Raw genomic sequence first — 6,285 nt, 5'->3', positions numbered from 1 at the left:
GCAACAATTCTAAGGCCATGAAAATGTCCCAGTTAAGGCATCATCAGGAGGATACCATCTCTGAAGAAAGGCTTGTGGTATCTGGGACACTTCTGTTACATGAGAAGGCACATGGCCAATGTCTCCTGGTCCTTCTCTCCTGGATTTCATTGCTTCTAGCTTCTGGCTTCAGTGGCTTCCTCTCTCAGCTTCTGTGGGTGTGTCCTCATCTCTCAGCTTCTCTGGGGCTTTTTCTGTGAGTTTCTCTTAATTTATCTCTTAGCTTCCATTTGTGTTCTATCCTCTTATAAAGGACTCCAGTAAGACGATTAAGACCTACCTTAAATGAGGTGAATCACATCTCAACTGAAATAATCTAATCAAAAGGTCCTACATACAATAGATCTACAACCATAGGAATGGATTAAAAGAACCTGACCTTTTCTGGGGGTACATAAGACCTCTAAACTACCACACATGCTTAATGCACATTATACTTTGTATTGTAGCCAGGGACCATTTACATTTAACAGAGCAACTCTTACCAAAGTGAATCAACACAACTTTAGATAAAGCAGGGTTTGTACTTTATGTCAATAATTTTTAAAAAGCATATGTACATGTGAGTTAAGAACAATGCTTTGTTTTACATGACTCCTAATATTCTAGGACTGCTATATAACTTTCTTATCAGGTAATACAAAGAGATTAAGATATTATGCTCCTTTCTGTAAAGCCTTTATTTCAGAACTCACTCTACCATTTTAAAGATATGTTGCCTTGAAAGTATGCAAACATCTGCATTTGTGGGTTAGTGTGACAGGTGCTGTTTGTGCTGGGGAAGCAAGACACCATCTGTATGGAAAGGTCATGCTTAATCATCTTGGCACTGATTTCTGAACAGTGAAAGTATGGACTAAACTGAAACCTCAAAAAAGCAACTTTTGCATTTAAGTTTGCAAAAATAGCTGCTAACTCAACAAAATGAAACCATGATGTGTTAATGGATCTTGTGGGTCTTACCCAAATCCTTTTTGCTTTCTGGACCAGACTTCATTTGAAAAGACTTCTGTAACTAACCAATAGGTGTCAATGATAAACAACAAAAATTATATGACCAAGTAGTCAGCTGAGAAATTTCTGAGATAACTGTAGTTTCCCCCAGAGGTGCCAGGGTAGAATCAGATTATGAAAACAGGTCAGCTTTGAAATCACCAAGTATAATATGCATGTCTAGAGTCAGAGTGAATGGAGTAAGTCAGTTAAACTGTCAAAATCTTTAGTTCTGCTTTAGGATGGGAATTAAGGATTGGGAGGGGTCTTTGAACTGTTTTATGGAGAGCATCTTAGAATTACTTCAACCACCCTGTTTAACAGGTTGGGCAACTGGTTCCACCCCTGGTTATTGATGGAGCTGAGACTGTATCCAGTGACTTATCCACTGTTCCTTCCTTACTGATTTCAGTGATACAAAAATCAGCTAAACTTAGTGCTTTTTTATCACAAAGCATTTTATGAGTTAGAATTAAATTAATAGGAAACTAGAATCTCAGATGTATGTCTAGACAGTATGTCTATTTGGAGCCTGCATGAAATAAACTTCCTAAGACTGAAATCCAGGGCTTAGATATCCTTAAATGACTTTTCTTTGAAACTGCATCGATAAATACATATTTCTTAAAATAACTCTGAAGGCTATGAGTGTAAGCATTATGGAAAATATAACTTTTTTCTCGACACTCGGCAGTTTAATCTGTGGATTAGCCCCGGAGCTGAGGTGCTTGCTGCGCCTCCGACCCCCCACCAGCACCCCGCAGGACTTCTGAGATGAGGATATGCTGCCACCAGGTGGCGGTCGTCGCGCATTGGTTTGGGGCGCTGAATGTTTTATCTGAAGTAAAGACGAGAAATCATTGCTTTTTCCTTCTGTCTATAAAAGAATAGCTTATCATTAAAGCAGCTGAATGTGACGATATTACTAATATTACATTTCTAGAAGATGATATATTATAAACCAGGCTACTAAATAATTAATATTCATTACCTGTCTCACCAAGTCTTAAACGGTTCCATTCTTAACTCCACTGCCCTTTTCTTTAAAGCTTTGGGACATTTACCCAAAGGATTTCGTTTTTAAAAGAGGGGAAGGTGCAAACACAGTCCCCCACTACCACGAAGTATGCAGTCGAGTTTCCCACATTTGGGGAAATTGCAAGGGTCAGCACATTCGGAGTGCAATGGACAAGCTTTGCCCTGGAAAAACCACCTTTGTGATCATGGTGTCTCCCCTGCCAGGTAAGCATACTCAAAGAATCTGAATGACTAAAATGTGATTTGAACCTAAAGCTTCAATTTTATACTTAAACAGTAATATTTTGCTCCTGCAATTACAGCATATTTTAAGCACTGTTTTTCTCCTATATTAATTAGTAAAAATAAATCTTCAAGCACTTACTTCATAGTACATTTAGAATAAGGGATACTATCAGCTAAAGTAGAACCCTGTCATTGTAATGGTGATTGGAAATGGTGAACAAACATCTTTAGGGGTCTCAGTATTACGATGAAAAATGTTTTGAGAACAGAGCCCTGTTCGTAGAGAATGTGACTATGACCTCAGCAATAATTTTAAAGTTGATTAAGTTTGTCACTGTTCATTGCTGGTCTGGGTCTGTGATTTCTGTTTATCATGTAAATGTGGGGACTTTGGTATTATAAATATTTTAAAGATGGTAAAAAGGAGCTTTCTTTAAAATGTAATTTTTTTTTTTTTTAGTCTTTATGAAAGGGCCATTACAAAGGTGTATTTCCTTTAGATGCTTTTTGTTGGGGGTGGAGGAGGAGAAACAAGAGGAAGGGCAGAATTGTGGGGAACCAAAAGAGTTTTAAAAAAAATGTAAGGGGAGCAAGGGAAGCAAGAAGGCAGCACTGGCTAAATTAAATAGGTGACTGTTAAGACAAAAATATACTAGAAGCAAAGGGAATTTAAAGATTTGAAGACCACTTGGGAGCAAGAAGTAATGGTTCAATAAGAGCCTGGAAGGTGGGAAGCTTGGACCTAGTATACTAGAAAACCCAAGATCGAGGGCCTGGAGCAGGGCTTCTTGCAGTGACAGGCAGACCACCAGCCACATAATCCCCACTAGGCACAGAGCCCAGGAGTCTGCATCCTGGACATTTGTACCAGGTGATTCACATGCACGCCAAAGGCTGAGGGCCACTGGAGACTGCTGAAGAGCCTACAGACCAATGGTGATGTGGTGACAGATTTGCAGGCTCCTCCTGGGGAGAGAGAGGTGGGTGCTGAGTGGTTTAAGCCTGTGCCAAGAATCTGATGACCTATCCAGCTCTGTGAGTTTGTACCATTAAACACTCCCACGTATAAGAAGGCTCAGTCCTTCCTTGAACCATCTGTGTGTGCTGGCAAGCAGTGGGCTGGGTAGGGAGAGAAAGGCAAACTTCCAGGAAGAGGAAAGTTGCTGTCTTTTCATGCTTAGAAGGTGGTAATGAAGTAAACTCAGGCTCTCTTGGCTGCGGCTCAGCTGAGACTCAGCTAAGCTGGCATGACGATTTGGTGGTGCCCCCTGGAGATCTTTCAAGGACACTCAGCAGACAAAGCCTTCTTAGAGGTCATGGGTTGGTCAACAACACTGATGATTCTGGGGGCCCAGGAGACCATGGGAGGGAACTAGAACTTTATCCAGACGTGGGGTTCAGACATATTCATACCAGCCTGACAGGCAGGGGCAGAGGGGAAAGACACGGTAGCTGGATTTCAAGGAGTGACAAAGTGGGTCCCTTCAAGGAAGAATCCCCATAGGTGAGGACTTGCAGTTTCAGGGCCAGAGGTGGGCAGGTTGCATGTGGTGGTGTTCCTGATCCCAACCTGACCTAGTCTCTCTTGCTCTCCAGCACCTTTGTGCCCTGGAAGGAAAGGGCTGAGTAGTATAATTGCCTCATTGGTGACTCCACAACCCCAGCCTTTTGGGCCACCCTTTTCTTTAATTAAAATAAATAATAATAATAATTCCAGGGTTTCTCATCCCAAATGCCATGGCAAATCCAGTGATCTCCGTAAGATTTCTACATCCTGGGGCTTAAACTCTCATGGTTACTGTTCTGGTTTGCTAATGCTGCCAGGATGCAAAATACCAGAAAAGGATTGGCTTTTATAAAGGGGGTCTTTTTGGTTACAAAGTTACAGTCTGAAGGCCATAAGGTGTCCAAGGTAGGGCATCAACAAAGGGTGCCTTCAATGAAGAAAGGCCATTGGCATCCGGAAAACCTCTGCTATCGTGGAAGGCACTGGGCTGGTGTCCGCTTGCTCCCAGGTTGCGTTTCAGAACGGTGTTCTCCAAAATGTTACTCTTGGGGCATTTTGTCTTCTCTTAGCTTCAGCTCCTCTTCAAAATGTCACTCTCAGTTGCTCTCCAAATGTCACTCGCAGCTGCTCTGTGTCTGGGCCTGTGGGCTCTTTTTAAAGTACTCCAGTGATCCAATCAACAGCCACCCTGAATGGTCAGGGTAACACCGCCATGGAAATTATCCAGTCAAAGTCATCACCCACAGTTGGTTGGGCCATATCTCCATGGAAACATCCAATCAAAAGGTCATACCCTAATCAAAAAGATTAATCAATCTGCTCCCACAAGAGTGCATCAAAGATAATGGTGTTTGGGGGGCCATAATACATCCAAACCAGCACAGTTACCATCCCCTAGCTCCTTGCTTCCACTGTCGCTAGGTCCTTTAACCAGTTGGGCTGCCTCCTGAGGTCCTTTTCTTCTCTCCACACCACTCAACTCAGGCTGTTCATGGTTCCTCTAACCTCAGTGCTCTTGCAAAAAAGTTGAGTTTACTAAAGTTTTGCTTGGGGAAATGGTGGGAGGTTCATAGTAAAGCACAGCTTGGGGGCGGGGTGAGAAAAAGAAAAACTTAACATTGAATAGTTGGCTCTCTGTGCTGAATTTCTGCTTCAACACCTCTAAAGAGAATTGTCTAGTGATCAACTTTGTCCTCTGACCTCTGCTTCCCACCATGTTGCATGGGCCCCCTCTCTATGCTTATTCTTTTCACTCCCTGACCCCCTCTCCAGAAAACAAGTGGCCACTTGAAGGAAGTGTTCTTACCTGAAAGAGTTGTAGATATCATAGACCATCAAGCAGATGGCAAGAGGCCACGGTGATGGCAGCCTTGTGTGCATGTGTCCTGGGCCTTGGGGGCTGGGGTGTGTCCCCACCCTCTGCGGGTAGGTTGGATGCTGTGTCTGTAGCAGAATTAATGCTTCAGAGACTTGAGGGCCAGGGTTCCCACCAGGAACAGGACAACAGTTGGAGCAGGGCCACAGCAGAGTTGCAGGCAGAGGCCTGAGTAAACGTAGGAGACTTACCATTCCATCCAGGTCCTGGAATTTCTAAACAGATACAAGAATGGGAGATGGCTGTGGCCTGGCCTCTTGGTGGTGGAGGATATTGATCCAACAGCCACAGGGACAAACTGTTAGCAACTTTGCCTAGGACTGACAAGCTGATGGGGCCTAGGGGACATTCAAGGAAATCTACCAAGAAATGGAATGGGGTAGAGTCCTTGTGGCCTCATATCCCGTTTTGACATCCAGAAAGATGCATTATCTTCCCAACAAACAGGCTATAAATAAATCAGTCTACCTGAAGCTATGCATCATGCTTCTTAAACTTTAATGGGCACACAAATCATCTGAGGATATTGTTAAAGGGCAACTTCTGATTCAGTAGGTCTTGGGTGGGGGAGGCGGTGGGATGATTCATTTATGACAAGTTCCAGGTGCTGCTGATGCTGCCTGTCCCTGGACCACACTTTGAGAAGCAAGGGTCTAAGCAACCTGATGTGTTCCAGCCCTACATTTGCAAACAATCACCAAAAACAGACACTCAGGGAAAAAAACAATTCTGAAACCAAAAGGCTGAATGCTCAGGGTTGCAGGCACTCTGCAAGGCAGGGATGTGGGGTCTGGGAGAGAAATGGAGTAGCAATCTTGAGACTCTTCAATGGATACTCTTAATGAGAAAATATATTTTGTCTTCATTGGACTGACCCAGTAACAAATGTTTGAATAAATCCCTACTTCAGGGCTTTTCCTTCTAAGGGGCTGGACTTCAGGCTGTCTCCTTGTTATAGTATACCCGATTCCCTTAGAGTAACTGACTCTTGCCTTATAAAGTAGTTCGATGTGACTTGACATTTTAATACTAGAATGAAAAGCTGTAATTTTCAGAAAATAGGTAGAAGGATTGTTTGGGGAGACTTCTTGGTGCCCCCAAATCAGCT

The 6,285-nt window shown here is 43.1% G+C and overlaps 1 non-coding gene across 1 annotated transcript; it reads right to left on the bottom strand.

Moving 5' to 3' along the window:
- Positions 1-2,118: 2,118 nt before the first annotated feature.
- LOC119530722 lies at positions 2,119-2,282 on the bottom strand. The gene has a single exon (XR_005216109.1). It is a non-coding gene; the product is annotated as a U1 spliceosomal RNA (small nuclear RNA).
- Positions 2,283-6,285: the final 4,003 nt, after the last annotated feature.

This window comes from Choloepus didactylus, chromosome 3 (assembly GCF_015220235.1).
Source record: "Choloepus didactylus isolate mChoDid1 chromosome 3, mChoDid1.pri, whole genome shotgun sequence".
NCBI lineage: Eukaryota > Metazoa > Chordata > Mammalia > Pilosa > Megalonychidae > Choloepus > Choloepus didactylus.
The sequence above is the reverse complement of the archived record's forward strand: the minus strand, read 5'-3'. Positions and strand labels throughout refer to the sequence as shown.